Source organism: Grammomys surdaster, unplaced genomic scaffold (genome assembly GCF_004785775.1).
Source record: "Grammomys surdaster isolate TR1022 unplaced genomic scaffold, NIH_TR_1.0 129, whole genome shotgun sequence".
Taxonomy (NCBI): domain Eukaryota; kingdom Metazoa; phylum Chordata; class Mammalia; order Rodentia; family Muridae; genus Grammomys; species Grammomys surdaster.
In genome coordinates this window covers 10,805,464-10,827,245 of record NW_021604587.1, presented here as the reverse complement: position 1 = coordinate 10,827,245, position 21,782 = coordinate 10,805,464, and the positions used below count along the sequence as shown (strand labels likewise).

Genomic DNA, 21,782 nt, shown 5'->3' with positions numbered 1-21,782 from the left:
CTAAATAGGCTCCTAAAACCATGTTTTCACAAGGTAGTAGTGTGTTTTGGCTTGTCTGCATTTGGTTATGTGCATACATATACATTATTATATCACATGCACATATTTGTTTTTTAATCTCAATGATTAATGTATGTATTTACATATATATTATATTTTGAGAATTTCATACTTGAATACTTTATATAATATTCATTCCTTCATTTTTGCCCTCCGATTTTTCCCATGTATTTTCTCACTTTCTCTCAAATTCATGACTCTTTCTTCTTATACGTTTATATAAAAACACCCTGATGTGTCCATTTAATTTTTCTCATATATGGATATATTTAATGCTGACTTTTTGTGTTTGGGGTTTGTGGATAAGGGTTTTTCAAATGTTTCCCATCTACAATGGCATGTTATCTTGTGTTGTCATTGTGCAAGTCTTATTTGGGTGACCATATTGTTGAAATTTCATAGGTCTAGCTTCATTTTCATATATAGGAGACAATATGTCACAGCAGATGTCCTGGGCCTCTGTTTTCTGTCTCTCCTTCCATAATGTTCCCTCAACCTTACATGTAAGGACTTTGTTTTAAATGTATCTATTGAACTGTAGAACCTCACAAACAATTGTTCTCTGCATTTTAACAGCTTGGGGACTTCTGTAATGGTCTCAATCTATGGAAAACAGAAGGTTCTTTGATGAAGGATGAAAGCTACACTGATCTATGGGTACAGGATCTTTAGAATGCAATTAGAAATAATGCAGGTTTAGAGAAGTGCAGTAGAAGGTTCTCTTTTAGGGTCATGGCCTCATCATTCACAGGCAATCAGCTGGGTTTACAGTAGCAAACAGGAATTCTTTCTTATTGATCAGGATCTTAGTCCAATTAGCCATCTGTTGTTACACCCCTTTATATAAGCTTCACTATTGCACCCTTGGGGTATCTTGTCACACTGGTTATTGTCATGGTTAAGCATTGAAGCTGGATAGGATTATTAATTTTTTCTCTTAGCAGCTTGCATAGTACCTTCAGTTATTATGAAAAAGAGAGCTAATCCTCAGGGAAGAAGCTTCCAGATCAGTTTCAGCGGGATTCCTCTGAGACTTGTGTCTGAAATATGGGTCATCTCTAGCAATAGGGTCTTACCTTTCAGTTCTTGAAGGCAAAAAAGGGCAACAATAATGCCTGTAAGTCTCTTAAACTTCTAGAACTTGGTACTGAAGTTTTGTTAAATAATCTGTGATTCTTGGGATGACCGTTATCACTTGGGGTAAGCATTTAACACATACATGCACACACACATACACATATTCATTCATAAATACTTTGACCTTGGTATCTAACTCTCTACCTTGTTTCCCCTTATCTTTGTAATCTATAATGAGCACTCTTCTAGCATTTATGAGCTCAACCTTGAGCTTCTACTAGAAGCAGAGCATGAAGTATTTATCATTCTGTGTCTGTCTTATTTCATTTAATGTGTTTCAGTTTCATTTATGTTCCTGTGAACTGCAGGATTTTATTCATTTTTATGAGATAATAATATTTCATTGTATATACACACCACCACATTCTCCTTACCCAGTCTTCCATAAATACTAACATTATCTTTTTAATTCTTAAGCTCATGACACAATTTTAATTAACAGATTATTATAGTGGAGACTAATAGCACTTTATTGTTTAAAACATACATCAATATCCAGGTTATCCTTTTCATTTGTTCTCTACTGTATTCACACAGACTGGTTTTATATACAAGCTAAAAGAAAAGAAAAAAAGAAGCAACAACAAAAACAACAACAATGACAACAACAGCAACAACAAAATCCAAACAAGGCAAACTGACCAATCTGCAGAAAATTAATAGTGTCCTTCAGCACTATCAACAAACCAATTCCAAGATAGAAACCAATTCAAATTGTGCTTTTTTTGCTTTGCTCACTTTCCATGTAGGATCAATAGTCCCAATGCTCATCTCTCACTAGTACTTGTACAACAAATACACTCATGGATGTTGAATAACAGGCCCTCAGTAGACAATGTCTATTGTCCCCAGATGCAACCATAGTGCCATGTTTGTCCTATAAAGTTGCCTTTGTATTTTCCTCTTTTAAAACAAGTTTATTTATAACTTATAAACATGAATGTTTTCTTCCTGTATACATATACATATACATATACATATACATATACATATACATATACATATACATATACATATACATATACATATACATATACATATACACGCGCACTATGTTGCACAGTGCTTTTGGACACCAAAGGAGAACGTCAGGAATCCTAGAAGGTGGGTTGCAAATAGTCCTGAACTGCTATGTAGGTGTGGGGGAACATGTCTAGAGTTCTCTATAAGAACAGCAAATGTTCTTAAGTGTTGAGCCATCTCTCCAGCCCCATCTCAGTTTTCTTTTCTTTTTTTCTTTTTTCTTTTTTTGCTATTGTTTGCTTCGTTTTCTTTTCTTTAAATGTAGGACATATTCCTTGAGAAAATTCACTAAAAATATAACTTGTCTCTCACTTGCTTGCTTTCATCATGTGTGTTAGATTTCTTTGTTGTTGCATATTTTTTATGTTAAGTTTTAATGTAAGTTCTGTAAAGGATTACACAAAAAGCCATGCTTTTAAAAATAGCAATAATAATTCATGCTTCCTAAGTTACAATGAATAAAAATACCTTTGGAAAGGAAGAAGGTAAAGATCATCACAAAACTAAGATTGGACATTTGGGGGCCTTGGGAGGGAGCTATGGCATATTTTCCCGATTTCCTTCGGCCAAGGTCAAGGCATCACTTAGCCCAGTTCAGCATCAGTTTCTTTATCCTAGACAGAAAGCAGGATACTGGCTGATCTCTTAATAGCTCTAAGAGGATGGATAAGCAGAAGCTAAAATCTGAACACTTTCCAACTGCCAGGCAACATAACTCACTCTAACATAAAAATAGGTCATTAAACGTCATCAAAGGGTAAAGTACATGATCAGGAATCATCTTCCTCGGCTGTTGTGAGGACAAAGGCTCTTTGTCCCTTTAAGAGTTTTCAGCTACATCTCCAGTCACATCCTAAAAGCTTTTCTCATGTGTTGGGTAGGTGTATCCGGTCACACAGCCCTGTTCAGAACTTCCTGGCAGATGTCATAATTTACTGTCACCCTCTTGCAGGAATGCAGAACAAGAGGCCCCCATGCCAGCACTGTGATCCATTGCCTGACAAGTCCTGGGTGTCAACCTTCAGCAGGCCCAGCGGAGGTGGAACACCATTTACCTGATAGTGCCTTTGATAAAGTGGGCAATTAGATGCACTTGAGAAATCCTGGCTGGAAACTAGTTTAGGAGACATTACAGCCACATCAGATTTCTTAAAAGTTAATAGAAAAGACGGAGCACTCCAGTATTTGCTTTGCTCTCTGCAGAAGGCAGGAATACAGGGGTGTATATGTAGTTTTATCTCTTTGGTTGTCTCTCCTGCTTCTTACTCTTATTTCCTCCAGACATGGTAATAAATCCCCCACCAGAGATGGGAGTGAGATGAAAGGGATCAAGCGACACAGTTTACAGTTTGGGATCATAGAGCTACATTGTTTTCTTAGGCCTCAAGCTCTTCCTCTCTGTTGTTTTGTTTGTCTGTTTTTGTTTTTGAGACAGGGTCTCACATTGTTGTCCAAGCTTCCTTGAAATTCATAGTAATGCTCCTGCCTCATGTTCTTGAGTGCTGAGATTACAAGCCTGCACCCTAACACTTAGTTCTCTTCCTGTCTTTTATTTTTCTACCTTTTCTCTGGTTGCTGCTTGCCTCTGTTCTCTCTCTCTCTCTCTCTCTCTCTCTCTCTCTCTCTCTCTCTCCCTCCCTCCCTCCCTCCCTCCCTCCCTCCCTCCCTCCCTCCTTCCTCCCTCTCTGTCTCTCTGTCTGTCTCTCTCTGTCTCTCTCTGTCTCTCTGTCTCTCTCTCTTTCTCTCTCTCTCTCACACTCACACACACACACACACACACTCACACAAAGCAAAGAAGACTTAACATTTTATATGTCACTGGAGCTTTTTATCTTTGATTCTAGCATAAGAGCATGATTTGTTTGACATATATTCCATATCCCTCCTCTTTGCTTCCTCCTTACTAGATGGCTTCAGCTTGCCAGTGATTAATGAGTCTGGATGGTGAGCGACAGTTATCTTAAGGGCTCTCAAACATTTGTTTCCACAGCCTAGCCAAACTGTCCTGCTGCATTAGCTGTAGTTAGATTTCCTGTTGATAATAGCCTGTGGAAAATAACCCCCACCTCTACCCCAAAGTTGCCATCAGCATGGAGCCCTGTTTATATGCCAACAGGGCAGAAGTTCTCTCTGTCAACAATGCAATTTCCACTCTTCTTTAGGCTGATAAGCATTTTATCTTTGAGAAGGATTTAAGAAGTCTGTTGTGAGGTTAGACCAATCCTCAACCTCCTTTGGATGCAAAAGTCTTATGAAATCGAAAAGTCAGGACTGATCTGGAAAATGTGCTTACAAATGTGGAACAGGGAAATGAGTTCTTCCCCTAGGCTTCTTCCTCCTGTGTGGGGTGGAAAAGGTGGGAGGCAGGGACAGGGTGTTCTCTGTGTGATTGGAATTCCCCTGTAGAGTCACAGGAGATGAGCAAGCCTCTGGTTTTCCTTTTCTTTTATGTTTTATTTTGCACCTAGACCAATAGGCATGAGGAAAGCTGGCAGAGATGCGCACATGAGGTTTGTTCTCTCTAATGATCAAGTCTGCAGAGGTTACCAAGGCATGCTGACCACTGGAATATGGGGCCAATTAGGCCTTGGCTTCCTTTCAAGGTGGCCAGAGAATCATTTGGAACCACAGTCTATGTCATGATGCCAGTCACTGTGGGGAAGTGAATGACTGAGTCTTCCTTCCCATGTTTGCTTCTGGACTCATGTAGTCATGGTCTCTTTAGCAAATATAGAGGCTTCTTGGAATTGGCAGAGGCTGAAGTGGGATAAACTAAAGCAGAAAAGCAGTGTTCTGATACTACAGAGAAAAGTCTAGGAATTGAGATACAGAGGTGAGATGGTCCTCACTCCTGTGAACAACAGCTCCATCATGTCTTCCTGGTGATGATTCTGAACGAACCCAAGTTAACATTTTCCTTATGATCTCATTTTACTGGGATTGAAGCCTACCTCAATCATCATTTTTGGAGTCTAATGAGCTGTTTGTAGGACAGTGTTGAAAGGTACATATGATAAAAAGAGAGTAAAATGTGTACATGTAGATGCAGAGCTTCAAAATCCTGGCTTCTCGTCAGACTATTGCCTTCATTCTAGAAGGAACACTGGAGAAGTTTCCAATGATTCTGCTCTTTTGCATAGCATCTGTGGTACTGAAGTCCCTCCAACCCAGATGCAGGGTTCTTGGTGTGTGCTGTTCTTAGAGTAGCCTGCACAATCGTTGGAAGGATACTGGACCATTCTGCCTAAAGCCTGCAGTGCATTCACATTCCTGCTGGCTCCCACCATGCTTGTTTTTCCCAACCATGACAATATACCCTGAAAAACCTTCTAGATAATGAAACAGGAGAAAGTTTTATGTCTCTCCAGCTGTCTTAGAAGAGGCCACCCTAAATCAGCCAGAGACTTATTGTCCCTTGAGAACATGAACAGGCCCAAGTCAGTATAGCTGAAGTTCCTAACTTAAAGACATAGAAGCACAGTAAATTATACTGTTTGGAACTGGAGTCCAATGACAGATTGTTAAATGATATTATTGCAACAATACAAAACTGATCCCTTTGCCTATTAGTTTATTTCTGGGTCTCTATTCACATAATATTTTTAATTGTAAGCCAGTATAATGTCTTTCACGTAAATTTCATGCCTTCGTTTTATCTGTTTTTACAGGAATCCTTTCTCTTGCAGTTCATTTTGTTCCAATGCAACACAGGGCTCTAAGGTCATCCCAGGACAAACAACATTAATAGGGAAATGCTCGTTTCTCCTCAAGAGTGATCCTCACTTTGGGTTATTTATAACATCTTCAGAAAAAGAAAATAAATAAAAATATACACATATGTAGTACATCAAGAATGCTTTGTGTTTGGAGAAAAAATAGCAAGCAAATCTGAAAGTATTCCTGTTGCATTAAGAAAAGGGTAGAATGAAACTTATGAGCACATTATAGGTGAGGCTATTATTATTTTTTGAGCAATATTGAAGTTGGGGAGGGATACTTAGCCATGACATCTTGAATCACTCATCTAACTCATACATACACCACACACATACACAAGAACACACATACACAAATACACAAGCTCCACTCTTTTGCTATAGCACACAGGACTTATCATTTTAAGGTCTTTCTTGATCAGTTTTGTCATCTTTGAATAGTACTCTGCTTTAGAAAGGCGCTCTAGAGCTGGATACATTCTTTCACTTTTTTTTTAAGTCTATTGATTTTCATTCTATGTATACGAATATTTTGCTTGCATGTATGTCTGTGTACCACATGCATGCAGTGTCAACAGATGACAGAAAAGGGCATTGGATTCTCTGGACCTGGAGTTACAGGTAGTTGTGAGTGGCCCTGTGGGCGCTGGAATCAAACCTGTTCTTTGGAAGGACAGCCAGATAAGCAGTTTTGGAAGAGTTAGATGACTCTTAACTTCTGAGTTATCTATCCAGCTTGTGGTGATGGCCATTTTAAATTCTAGCTCCTAATTTCCATTTGGCTATTTTATCAGTAATCTTCAGTTTCATTATATACAAAAAGATGAAAATGACCATGTGCAGTTCATGTGGTATTACAGGACTATGGAGAATAATAGACATAATTGAATCAATGTCTTCATTGATTATTATAGATGCTTTAAACTAAAACCAGATTCACCATGTACCTAAGATTATATGATAAACAAACAAAGAAATGGAGTTGGTGATTTGGTTAAAACGTTCAGCATAACTGTTATTTCTCATAAGCAAAAGAGCTGACAATTAAGGAATAAAGTATAAAAATTGAATGAGACAAATATTGGAGACAAAGTACATAGTAAATAAAACCAAAGTGAAGCGTTGAGTAATAGAGATGTAGCATCTAGATCCCATTTTGAGATGTTTAAGAAATAAACACAACATTAATTTGCTACATTCTTTGAGTTGGACAGCACTTAGTAGTCACTTAATTAAATCTTAGCTTCCCTGAATGCTGTTTATATTTATTCTGAGAGCTCTTTGGTCAGTGACCATTTCACATTTCATATTTCATCCACCCATAAATCAACATTATATTTTTCAATAATTATAAAGGGAAAAAGAACAAAAATGAACCATATATATATATATATATATATTGAATAAAGTGTTAATATTGTTCATTTATAGCCACAATTAAGCATATTAGTAAGTGATAAGTACAAATAGAATTTCAATAAAATTCTAATAGATGATATTAGAACATAAATGAAAAAATGTTTTAATAATCTAACTTTCTAAAAGGCTACTAAATTATTGATCTAATTTATACCTTAATAAGTATTATTATTTTCAATGCTAGAGTGCATTTCCAAAGTATTATAAGGGGATTTAAATAAATGCTAATCAAACTGAAAGTGTGCAAGAAGAACCCAAGAAGGTAAGAGGAAAAAAAATATGAAACATATATTAAATGTGTATGTTTCTTAAATGTAAGTAGATTGAATCATTAAAATTAAGGAATATCAGTGTGGAATAAAATAAAATTCTAATGAAATCTGATATATAATTCCTGGGGAAGTATTACTTGTCTTAATCGTTCAACAAAATACCTGACAATGACTGCTTAATGAAGGGATGGTTTATTTTGGATCACAGTCCATGAGTACTCCATGGTGGTAAAGTCATGGGGACAGAAGCTTGAGGCAGCTGGCTTTATTGTGTTCAGGAAATAGAGAAAGATGCTTTCTCCTTTTTATTCAGACCAGGACCCCAACCAGTGGCATGGTGTCACCAACAGTGGTGGGTCTCCCTATCTCAGTTAACCTAATCTTGATACTCTCTCACAGCAATGTCCAGTAATTTGTGCCCTAGGTGACTGTAGACTCTAAAAATATGACAATATTAACCATCAGGAGGTGTATTTATGTTTCTTTGTATAGGAATGACATCTTCTGAAGTTGTATACCTGATATGATCCAATTCTAGAAACCATAAAAATGTATATCTTTCTGTACATATACAATGCAAAAGAAAAGAAAGTTGATTTTTAAAGTTTGAAGTATCCTTTGTGGGCTTATACATTTCAAAACCTACTTTAATAAGTGTAGTTAGATGCCTTAAACCCCCTTCTTGCCCACAACCCACCAGAGGTAGTAGAAAGGAAAGGTTAATAGGGCAAAAGAGGATGTAGACCTGTTTAGAAATAGTTTTTTGGAGCAAATCTAATCTGCATTGTTAGAATATCAGCAATTCAGTTTACAGGAATCAGCAGCAGTAGCTTGATCCACTCACAAATACCATTCATGAATCAGCAGTGGCATTCCAGTCCAAAAGAACCCTCAAGCCTCTACCAATTGACCCAAGTCAGGAGAAGTGGCAAAAAAAGCCAGCAGAACACAACCAGAAATTGTTAGTTGCATTTCTCTCTATAAAGTCACAACAAACGATGATCAGCAAAGAGTGGCAAGGTGAACCAATACCACACAGTGTCATCAGTGAAGACCAGCATCAGCAAATTCCAATGAAGACCAGCAAATAGTGGCAAGGCATACCAATACCACACAGCATTGTCCATTGTCTGTTGGATTATATTGATATCTTTTCCAAACATCAAGTGTTCTCTTAAGCATCTACTCTGGGAAAACATCACATGCCCTTTTCCCAGAAAAACACCATGTGCCTGTTTTCAGCAAGACATCCTCTCGTAAGACAGTTTGCAGAAAAACATTGCATGACATAACTGAGTCTCCAAAGAAACCAGAAAATTTCACTTCAGTTCCTCAAGTGTTATGTGTTTGAACACGTGGTCCCAATGTGGAGACACTCTGAAGGATGTGGAACCTTCAGAGGTAAAGCAGATGGACAAAATTGTGTCACTAAGAGAAGATACTGAAAGTAATCATCTTGGTCTTGCTTCTTCATCATACACTGAGGTTTCGGAAGATCCACTGTAGCTCAAGGCACCATTCACAGAGCTCTAGCCATCATACTTTCTCCATAACACTAGACTGTCTCCTTTTAAACCATGAACCAAAAGAAATCCTTTCTCCTTACTTTGTTCCTGTCTGGAATTTGGTAACAATGACAAGAATAATCAATGTCCTGGGTAAGGAATATCACAGGGATATTAAACACAACAGATATAAGAATAAGGACATGAGGGTGTCAGTTTATAAAACTAATGATAAATTTAACTCACAGGAAGATACAATTTCAATAGCTATGCACCTAATGCTACATGCTCAAACCATAGAAGCCAGCCATTAATAAACCCAGGAACATATTAGTAATAGGAGACTATGATAAAGAAGAGACAGAAGCCACAGGTAAAGAACACTAGTGCAGGAAAGTTCACAAAAGATGCAAATACAGGAAAGTTAGCACCCTTCTATCAAAATCTGAAAAGATAAGTCACCCAAAATATCGTAAGCTTTTAGCATATTACTAATTACAGTTGGTGGAATTTCGGGGGAAAAATTAGTAAAAACAAGACTAGAGGCTAAAAATGCATAAGGTAGTCAACCGTTACAATGGTTTAGTATGATTTCACAAAGAATAAAATAACCATAAATAGCAAAAAGATAGAGATCAAAGTTAACAAAATTTGATTCCTTGGAAAGATAGATAAGATTTATAAAAATGTGACTAATTAATAATTTAGGAATAAAAATGCATACATAAAAAATAAATAATACTAGGAAAGAAAAGAATATCACCAGGGCCTGGGAGATGGCTCAGAGTTTAAGAGCACTGACTGCTCCTCCAGAGGTCCTGAGTTCAATTCCCAGCAACCACATGGTGGCTCACAACCATCTATAATAAGATCTGGCACCTCTTCTGGTGTGCAGGCATACATGCAGACAGAACACTATACATAATAAATAAAATAAATCTTAAAAAAAACATAAAAAGAAAAGAAGAAAAAACAAAAGAAAAAAGAAAAGAAGACCACCACACACTAATAGATGTTGTTTAAGATATTCTGCATAAAGTCATGGTTTTAAATCTAATTTTAATTTTTTGAGAGACAGTAATAGTGACAGATGCTCATAACCCCAGTGGTGATGCTGTGGATATAATTTTGCCTATGGTCTACACTGACCATTTTTAACCCCTAATATTTTTGAAATTATAGGGGATTTTATAATTAGTAGATAAACATGATGTAGTCCCCCATTCTCAAATGTACGATATCTTAGACTCATGGGAACCACATGTATGTGAAGGCAAGAGAATGAGTTGGGAAGACATCAGGTTACAGAAGGGAAAAGGAGGTCAAGACTTAGGTTATATAGCACATAACACCATCAAGCTATGGAGAAAGATACTCCTAGATCTCAAAAGTTATACTCTGCTGTGAAAGACAGAAAAATAGTGACACACCTTGAGAACAGGCCAGTTACCTGTCTAGGTCATCAGACCACTTTTCCAGGTGGTGAGGGCCTCTGTTGATGGTAAGGGCATACTTTTAAGTTCCACTTCTCACAGTTTTATGTGTGTCTTTAGAAGTCTTTACACTGGAAAACCAGGACTTGTAGAATTTCACTATCAAACTCTGTGGCATAGAGTTGGGTAAAGTTACAGACTGAAAGGGACCAGGGAGGGGTTAGTCAGTGAGTACTTGTGATGGAAGTATTTCAATAAAGAACAAGGAAGGCTTTTTAGGGGAAAGGACATGTAGGCTTCTCTGGAGTGCTCCAAGGCTCAGATCAGGAAGCCCCATCCCCTTTTTTTAATTGGTTAAACTAGAGTTGATTTGCATTAAGGAGAATCTACTTGCATATGGTTGAAATGGCTTCTCATTCCCCAGCAAAATTGATGTGGAAGTCATTCAGATTTTCCCAATCAAAGCTGGAGCTTCAGGCCAACATATCTTAACCACAGAGGGCCTGTCCTCATTTTGCCAAACTCATGCTAGAAAAGAACGCCTACTGCCAACTTGGAGCTCTTTTGGCACAAATACCTTTCTGCATATTCAGAACATGAGGAAAACAGAGACAAACACTTCTCCTTCCAAATGCTCACCCGCATCGGGAGGAGGCTCTGCGGCCATACCCCTCAGGGAAGAATCCCACACACCATGTATAATTTCCAGGCATGTTGAGTAATCGGGCAAAATTAAGTTGGACTCTTCTATCTTAAATCTAATTAATCGTCTTCTATTGCACATTATTTTATTGAAATAAGGCAATAAAATTAGTACACTTGAGTTTGCATTTTCTAGTCACATTTTATAAGCATAGGTACTGTGTAAAATCTTAATATAGAATAATTTAGAAAAGCAACAGAATCAATTCTTAGCAAAGGAGCAAAAATACATAATCTTAAATTTCTGCATATCCAAACAGTAGAAAAGCAGTGCCCCAGAAATACAATTATTATTATTATTTGCTAAGAGTAATTATTATGTTTTGTACCCAGTCTAATCATCGACTGTGTTAGCTGTTAGGTGACTAACATGTTCCATGACTATACACCTTGGTAATGAATTGTGGGAAAAGCACTGCTTAAGGTGATTTATAACTATTAGTAATGCATACTTAATTCTTCTGATTTCTGCTCTTCAAACATGTAGATATCAGATTTGCTACTATGTAGGGAAAGATGTTTATCGCAGATCAGAATTAGGCACATTCCAATGGCAGTGAACACCACTGCATTAAGACATGCAGCTGGAATAAAATTCATTAAATAAAATCACATTTGAAAACTTTAAAAACTAAATTTCCATTTGAATTTTCTCCTCTCACTAACATGAAGAAATCTTGGGCAAAAAAAAAATTGATTATATTTTTTTTTATTTTGATTTCACCAAGACTGTAGACATAAACACCATTTTCAGTCAGTAGTTTCTTTAACATTGGAAAACATTATAAAAATAACCTATAGATCCACTACAAATATTTACAAATTAGGTTGTTTAAATGTGTACACACACATTCTGAAAGCTGAAGAGGCATTCTTTGGAACTTGGTTTATTAAAAACTCTAGTTTTACAGCATTCACTGGAGAGGATCAGGAAGAAATAATGATCCCTTTTGGTTTGAGGTTACATAGATCTATAACTTATGTGTATCTGAGTGGTTTACTAAGGTGTAGTCCATCAGAAGGTCATTAACACATGTCTTTCTTCTTCCTGAAGTCCATGTGCAAAGTATGTGTAGGAGGGAAGCTTCCAAATGGTTCTGAAGATGAGTGATCCCAACAAGATGATTTCTGATGCTCAGGAATGTTTTGAAAGAATAGGAGGTTACTTTGTTTCTTTGTATTTCTCACGGTATTCATTTCACTGCTTTAATAACTGGATAGATGTGAATTGGTTAAGAACAAGATGAAGAGTAAGAAAGGAAAGGTGGAAAGAAGGAAGGAAAGAAGGCAGTGAAGAAAAAGCCAATTTTTAGAAAGGTGCTTATGTCAACGTGTTTAGTTGTAAATACATTACACTCCTCATTTCGAAATCTGTTATGTCTCGTCAGCACTGCATTTTAGTGAGACGTCTGTAGACAAATGCTGTAGCTATAGCCAATAAAACTTTACTAACAAAAAATAGTCTAGAGTGTAAAAATTATCTCAGGCCCTATTGATAGATGATGTAAATTATCTTAAGTAATTTTTCCTTTTCTAAAAAACCATTTTAGAGATTTGCAAGGTTACATTAGTAATTTGGCTTCAACAAAGCACAACTCTTTAAATTATTCCATTTGGCAGCCGTGACTCCATGGGCTGTGCTCAGGAGCCTCTGCATATTAACAGTACCTCCCCTTGACAGTGAATTCTCTTTGGTCATGCTGCCTTTTATGTGCTGCCCTGACGTCCAAGCTAACATGAGAAAAACAGGATAGATGGCATAAGAAGACATTGACTGTGACTGCAGGCTGCCCAAATATTCTCTGGGTTAGTCATTCTGGTATCCAGCAGAGTGAATGCAGCATTCATTAATGCCCAGAGACTGTCCGGGCAAGGTCCAGACAGTCTGCTGGCAGAAAGAAAGCTGAAGGCAAGGAAGGCTGTGTTGATTGTCGTCTATAGTTATGACCCTGAGAAACAGTAGCTATGAATCAGTCTGTCTGAGGCTTTGCTGTCTATATTCACAACAGCAAGGAAGATAATATTTTACAAAGCTTTAAGGAGTAAAATGAGTCTTAACCACTAGAGAGAAGAATCATAGTCTGCAGCTACATTGCCTAGAGGCTTAATGATGATTCAGTGTAAAATTAGACCAATTAAGCATCCCCCCCATAGTGCTGTCTTGAGTGAGCAAGATAAGATCATCAGTTCTCTTTGACTCATGGAATCTTAAAATTAAATCAGATCTTAGAGAATTTTCTGCCCATGGGGTCGTAGATTTGAGCATATAAGGCATCTCACTGGAGATCTGGTGAACCAGTTTTCACATGGGGGAAACTGAGCCTTGACAAGGTAAGTGATTAACACTGATTCATGAGAGTAGGCGGTGGAGATGGATCTGAACCAGCACTCTCCAAGTCAGGTTGATAGATTGATAGACTCATTCATTAAGACCATCACTGTTCATTCAACAAATGTGATTTACCTCTTTATTCTTAACGCAATGTTACCAGAGAGCCCAATCTGATGCCTCACAAGGATCAGAGAAGGCCAGAGTTCTCCAGAACCTGCTGCAGAAAGCTGGTCACTTTCTCATACCTTCAAGGGCTTTCAGGACCAGCAACACATGTACAAGTGAAGAAAATGAGATCCAAATAGTTGATGTGAATTGCTTCAAGCCTGTGCACAAACTAGGTTACCATAGTCTCTTTCAATATTCTGAAGACCAGGCCACATTTATGCCAACACATCATAATCTTAAGACATGGGATACAGAAGCTAAATGCTCTGAAATGTCTTAGGTGATTTTGATATGGAGCCAGGTTTTAGGAACCACTGGGCTAAGTGGCCTCATTATTTCATTCGATGTATGAAAAAGCTTGTCCATTATGAGGGAAATAATTTGGAGACATCAGAAGAAAAATAAAGGATATTTCTAGAGGGAAGTCTTCATATACACACACACCCCTAAATGGTTATCAAGAACTTACATATTAATGTAGGAGAATATATTGTAGAAACAAAAGAATCTACATGTTGCTGTTTTATTTGTAAAACTCTTAAGTTTAGTTTATGGTGTTTAATCTACTTTTGCATTGTTCACAAAATTAGACATAACTATTCTCGAACATTTAAGTTTTGAAAGTAGGCCTAAAATCAGTGGGTGGCTTCTCTTTCCTAGTAGCCCCAATACTATATGATTTTACAGTGATATATTGACAGGGTTCTATCTCCTGTGAGACCCAATGCAGCAACCTGGCTGCTTTTCCTCAGAAAGCTTTAGTGTAAATGTTTTAAAATGGCAGCAGGTGTTTGGGTTCAATTATCTCTTATATAATTCTATCTCCTGTGCTGAGGGTTGAATTCTCTGTCATGCACACGCTGGGCAAGAATTCTATTGCTACCATAAACCCGCAGCTCACAGTAATTTACTTGAACTTGCTTGAAAATTGAATATATGTATATTTATATAAATATATATATGTGTGTAACATGTATATGTGTATACATGACGTATAGAAATCTCTATTGTATATTTAAGTTCAAAATTGATGTATATAATCAAAACAGTACAGATTAATCATATTTGAGCAATGTACTTTACCAAATGCCTTCATATAAAATGTTCATTTTGTTTCTCATAACAAAAATACTTCATTTTTTTTCAGTTCCTCCTCTATTCACAGTTGGTCAACAATTGACTCTGTACTAAGGTGGAAGGCAATCCTTTCCCTTTATGTGCATGTATTAGAATCAAAGACCAGATGTATTTCTGACTGCTGTTTCCAGAATGCAATTCCTATGCCTTGAGGAGCTTGCTGCTTTTTGTAGGACATGATAACCACTCCCACCCTTGTTTATCTGGCCCAGCTTAACTTTTATTATTTGCTTCCCCATATTCAAATATGTACTGAAGCTGAGGCTTCCATCCCCACAAGAGGTAAGTCAGAGGCAGGAGCCCCCCACCCCAAAGTAGTTTACCTAAAATCCATTGCAAGTGATTTTCTCAACACTGGTTAAAAGCATTCTTGTTCACAGGGATTTGAAGCTGCAATTACATACTGAGTAACATCTAGCCTAGGTTGTATTTAATCAGCATGACTTTAAGAGATTAGGAGAGATTGTGGGAAGAGCTTAGAATCCTCTTTCCTACAGAAGTCTGACATTCAGACCAAAGTAAGTCATCTTTCTATCCTTGTTCTTATGCTCGTCTTTAAACTTCATGGTTTCTATAGGAAATTATTCTATGAGATTTACAAAAGAAAAGGCTAGGAAATGCATGTTCTGAAAAACCAAAGAGCTGTAGACTGTAATAAAGAGCAGGGTTCTTACTGAGAAAATGCCCAGCACTGACAATCTCTTTTATTGCCCTACTGACAGATTTATCAAAATAAATAGACCACCATGCTCTTTGGAGCTCCTGGGAAAGTGACCATAGCAGGAAACATTTTTAGAAGAGTCACTCAAATCAAGAGAAGATAGGAGAGGAGGGGGAATGACCTGTCCATCAAGAGTAGAGAAAAGACAAATGGCATTGCCATCCCAGTCTAGAAAGTTCTAGTCTTCCTTTCTGAGACAGTGCCAAACTATATACCATATCTCTAAAGTAATCAACAGTCAGCTCATGTTCTGTGTGGGCAAACCTTATATCCAGGATAGTCACCAGGAATATAGTCTGGTAGATGCTGATGTTTGAATCCGTCTTTCACAGCTGCTTACATTTCTTCCATTCCTAGTCCCAAGCTAATAAAAAGAAAGCCACTGTATTCTCATAAGGAAATATAGGAAGTGCAGGAGGATGGCAGACACATGGAGATATCTCAGCCTGAGAAGACAATAGTAAAAAAATTTCTAAGAATTATTTCTGCCAAATCAATGGGGGCACCCAGGCTGTTTATCTGTTTATTTCTGTAGGTTATCACTTGGACACTTGAAGTCATCTTTAATGCCTTCGTGCTTCCTTTTCTTGAAACACTATCTTTCCCCCCCCACTTTTATTTACAGTCTCTTGCTTTACAAAGAAAGCTCTTTTTGGCTTTTTCGGTACTTTTGCCTCCCCTCCCCACAATTCTATTTGTGCTACAAGCAGAAACTAAAGGTACACTATCCTGTGCCACAGAGATATGCATACCGAAAACTCATGGTTTTTGAATTTTTATTCTACAAATGAAGATAAATTTTTATTTCACAAACTTCAAATACATAGGCCATTTGTTTTAAGATACCCACACTACTTATTCATAAAATAATGCTGAGATTTTTTAAAACATTTTTTACTTGTTTCCATGTAAATATTTTTGAGCTTTTTTAAGTAGGAAAAATGTAGCCAAACTCATGAGGCAATGAAAGGTCTGTGATGTGCTAAGTCAAGTGCTGCCTGAACATTCTGACTTGTCCCCTTCTGTGTGTTTTCAGTTGCTTCCATGTGCTTGTTTCTATATGGTCACAGACACACGTGTTCATGGATGTGTAGTTTCCCTTGCTTACTTGCTCAGCAGTTGTGTTTCCTCTTATCACCTAGGGCAATGACATCAAGGGTTAGAGATTCCAGGGACAGAAAAATCATACCAGAGTCAACAGACAGTGATGCTTTCACATGTTAAAAAGACATACTCCACACAATGTTTTTTTGACACTTCTGAACCATAGAATCAATCCCCCAACTTGATCTGTGTCTCTGTGTGTGTGTGTATGTGTGTGTGTTTGTGTGTGTTGTAGCACCTACAGGAACTAATTTCCACCCACAGTCTCCTTCATTCTCTGCTTTGTTATAAGGAGATGCATTTAAAACTCATATAAAATGTCACCACACCAAAGAACTGGCATCATTGGAACCTTTTAGCTGACTTGACTATTTTGGAAGAAACCAAGTTTTCTGAACTTTTGAAAGATGTACATCACTGAGAGCTTTCTAGAAGAAGATGAGAAGGACTAAGGCATTTGTCTTGACCAGAAATTCCCACGCACACCACAGTTGCAGTCCGTGTACCTCTGTGGAGCAGCATACTACTGTTAAAAAATATTTTTGGCCTTTTGCTAGAGCCCCTGGATATCAGTGGTATGAATATGTTCATTCATTTATGCAACAGTTCATCACAGGGGATCATTTGTTTATGTGACAATTCATGCCAGGCACAATTTCAAAGACTTGACCTGCCTGCAAATTAGCATAGAGCCTTCACCCTGGGAAACAGTTCCATTACTTCAGGAATCAGAGAGAGCTGAGTTCACATACCCAAGCTCTGCTGTTTAGTTAAGACAGAACCACAGAGAATGGTTCTAACTTCTCTAGATCTTGATTTTTCTCATTGAGAATCTAAGAGTGTTGTGGAACAAGAGAAGGACTCAGCAGAACTGAGTTCCTATTCTTTTCACGTTGTTAATATTTTTTTCCCTAATTGGTAGAAAGAAGTCTTTCCAGTATTCTTAACCTAACCTAATTTCACTCAGTGGCAGCTACAAGGAGAAACAGAATCTCCAGGTTGTAAGCCCCCCCACACCCCCCAGCTTCACCTCCCCACAAATGCTACAAATCTTAAGAGTTCATTACCTTATGCAAAGAAAAAGAGGTGCCACTTCAACCTGGCGTGAATTTACTACTGCCTCCTCCCTGTAATTTAAAGGGTTAATTTGCTTTCATGTTGCTCCCACTGAGAGGCACTGTTATTATGGGATGCAGATTCCCACAAAAAATAAAGAGAGGTGCTTTTCTCAAAGCACAGACTGGCAAGATCATAGTTAATTTCCATGAGAGCAGAGAGCAGAAGCACAGGGCCAGTCTTTGAAATCCACTTGGGACACTTTATGTGAGGGAGACCAGTGCTTGAAAGACAGGAATCCCATACCTTGAATTCACTTTCCCATGAAAGGCGACAGGAAACAAAAAGCAATTCACCTTCCCTCCCTCCCCATCCTCTCCAGCCCACTTGTTTTTCCTGTATCAGGCAGCAACCTAGACATTTCTAACTTGGGAACCAAGCCACCCTGAAGAATTAATGTGCATCTTCACTAGATCACCTAGGATTTACATGAAGCCTGGAGGAATCGTGTCTTTACTTGACCAACCCTGCTTAGTATGGGTCTTTTACTTGGTTTTTCTTCCCATTTTTTTTAAAAGGATATTTTTTTTTAAAAAAAAAAAGGGAAAGGAAATACCCTGACACTGCATGCTCTCATGTGAAAAAGGTCATATCAAGTGTTTTTAAAGTGTGCTATGTCATAGGATTTGCATCCTACTAAGACATCCAAGAGTGGGCATGTACATGAAGTGGCATCTGTGGCTTTCTAATGCCATTATCTGATGAGGAGCATATCAACCCTACTCTAATATAAACCAGCTTTGCAAGCCTTGTGTGACATTGTTTTCCTGTACCCTCGGCACTCTGCACTCACTCGGCAGCTGATCTCAAACAGAAAGTTCAAGGGCAAACCCTAAGTGTCCACACAAAATGTAGGCCCAGAAGTTAGGAATACCTTAGAAAATGCCTGGAGTTGCTTTGCTTGCTAAGTCATCTGATGTTTTGTTGTTGTGGAGGGCAAAGGTTTGAATTAATAATATACAGATGGGTATGCAAAATATGCACTTAATATGTAAGTATAATTACAGTATGAGGTTTAATTACACTGTGTCATGAATTTCTGACTCATTTGTAAACATCTTTATTAACAAATGAGTATTGAACATTATCATATGTAAATTCAGAGTTAGTTAGACTGTCTGGGGAAAAAAAAGGAAATGCAGACATTTGTGCCTTGATTAGCTTCTTATGACTAAAAGGAGGAATTGTGTTTATATTTCACTATTGTCTACTTAGCAGAAAAAGCCATAGAGTAATACATATTAATTAATTGATTGATTTAATCAGTTAATTAGTTAGTTGTTTGAAAAAGAGGTATTCAGGTGAGCTAAATTCTGCTTCAATACACCTAATTGGCAAGCAGAGTTATAATCTGGAAATGTGGTCCATTGTCCTGCCTCCTATACTTCTAAAACCACATCTTATATATTCTCCATGTTACCAGGCACTCGGCAGGCAGAAAATGAGGAAGCGAATCTTCAGTGAGATTGGAGGCAAACCTATTCAAGGGACTCCTGGAAACTAGGAGAAGGGAGTTGGTAGGCGTGAGCTGTGCTTCCCTGACAGGTAGTCCCTTTCCACTGCAGGGTAATGTGCCTGGGATGCTTTGAAGACTTCCCATGGTGGTGGGCTTGACAAGTCTTTCAGTAGACACTGATTCTTATCACCAATCTATAACAGTCTGTTTTGTCCACAGAAGGAAAAGGAGGGAGGGGAAGGGAGAGGGAGTGGGAAACTGATAACACTCTACATTTAGAAAGAGTTTAAACAGAGGCTTCAGGGACCTCACTGGGTTGCTAGCTGAATCCTTCTGGATTTTGCCTGGCACAAAATGGAGTACTGGAGCCATGCACTGTGCGTCTGAGTCACAGGTCCCTAAAAACCACGTGCACCGATGCTGAACACACCCAGTGTTTCTATCAATCACTACATGTGCAGTGTGAATAATAATTATGAGCTAGGTTCCAGACACATACATTTTACTGTTTATAGATTATTCCTCAAGAAGAATGAATATATCACTGGAATAACTTAGCAGGTCAGGGGTAATGAGGAGGAGAAAGAAGACTACTTGGGGCATGGCTTTTCTTGTGATCCACAGCTGGCATGAATATGAAGGGCCATTTATCACCCTGTAGTGACACAAAATGGTAGGGAATGTTGTTTGCTTAGTTGCTTCCTTTTTATTTGTGACGGTCTCACTTTGCCCAGGCTGGTCTGGACAGTAGACCTCTTGTCTCTGGCTAGGATTGTTATTTAAACTAAGACAAACAAACAAGAACAAAAATAAACAGACAAACAAAACCAAAAAAAACCCAACCAAACAACAATAATGAAAACCACAGTTTTACCGTCCCAGAGAAGTGGGAAGTGTTTACTGGGTCCACAAGAGGAGCTAACAGGCTTCTGCTTTTGATCAAGGGTGACTCCACGGCTGCTTACTTTTGCTACAAACCAATGAGCTACATATCCTGTTCTTTGGATATAGGCTCCATTGCACAATAAAATTTTCTTTCAACCTTCTGTACCACACAAGACACCATAAAATATACATATAAAAACACATGCTTACATATTAACTGAGAGATAATACATTGCAAGCATTCCTAGATCATGACTTGTGCATAAATTAGAACATACCAGAAACAGATGAGCAAATTTCACTCACCCCAACTTTCTGCCTTGCTGGTTGTCTCTAGGAGAATCCCTGAAGTTCAGTAGTCACTAAGCAAGTGAGGAGAACTTAATTAAAAGACCTTCCATCTTGCAGTATTTCTGAGTCTGTTCCCTGCTTATTATGCAAGAGACAACACGTCATTTCTCAATTGATTTGAAGCAAACCTGGCATGGCTCAGGGTATTTGTACTAGCTGTGGGCTCTGCTTGGCATTTGGCTTTTGTGCAAACCTGGAAAGCTGGCTTTATCCCCTACCCCAGAGCCTGACTACCACACTTTCTCAGAGCTAAAATAAAAAACTCCTACCATACCTTCCTTGGTATTTCGAAGTACTTTCTTGGCTTTAAAGCTTCTTAGGGGTTATAAGTTGTACTTTGTCTTCTCCTTTCTTCTTTCTGTTTATCTGTCATTTTTCTCGTGATACGTAAAAAACTTTTGTCATTTTTGGTTACAGCATTCATGGGATAGAATGGTGTCTGGCAAATAGTAGGTGCCTACTAACAGAAAGTACAATGTTTGAATAACTGGACAGCAATTAGGCACCAATCCATCTAGTTATGAGACTCAGCCTTTTGTGTAATAAGCTTACTGTTTGCAAACGGCTTTATAACTAAAGAATGTAGTGTATCTCAGGCTGTCATATGTTCATTGTTTGTTATGTAACTTCTACAGGTAAAAGACATTACATATTTGAGGCTGTGAGGCTTAACCTAAAATCTTGTTTATCCCATGCATTTAATCAGAACTCGGCCCTGAATTCAAAACACCATGTGAACCAGCCCTTGAAATATGACCTCTTTATTTAAGAGAGCAGCATCTCCAGGTCAAATGGAGTGCCCCATAAGCACTTCCCAGACTTTATTGCCAACAATTATTACACTAGTTGAAGAACATATTTTCTCACTGATATCCTGCTGCTGTTGTGAGGGGAATTGATTTTAATTGCCAGTTTCCTGCATTTTCTTCAACATTTCAATTTTGCAAGGGGAAAAAAAATCACAGTGATGAAAATTCCACACGTTACTGGGATTACATCGCAAACAGAACATTCTTGGCTTTGGAATTCCCCTCCGACTCCAAATGGAGCTTACCCAATACAGAAAGCTTGAATCCATTCTGAAATGGAATAAAGACAAGGCAAAATGTTATCTTTGAGCTATGACACTTGGCTTCCAGTTGTCACAGGGAGTGGACACATATCCAATGCCAAACAGGCTGATAACAGACAGGAAGCATCATTATAGTCAGAAATGGCCTTCGCCAGAGGTACAACTGTGTATGT

The 21,782-nt window shown here is 38.0% G+C and overlaps 1 long non-coding RNA gene across 1 annotated transcript; it reads right to left on the bottom strand.

Annotated features, from left to right (window-relative positions):
- Positions 1–16,708: 16,708 nt before the first annotated feature.
- LOC114609964 lies at positions 16,709–20,527 on the bottom strand. The gene is made up of 3 exons (XR_003709617.1): positions 20,493–20,527; positions 17,797–17,856; positions 16,709–16,763 (listed from the first exon to the last, which is right to left on the bottom strand). It is a non-coding gene; the product is annotated as an uncharacterized LOC114609964 (long non-coding RNA).
- Between the last annotated feature and the right edge of the window lie 1,255 nt (positions 20,528–21,782).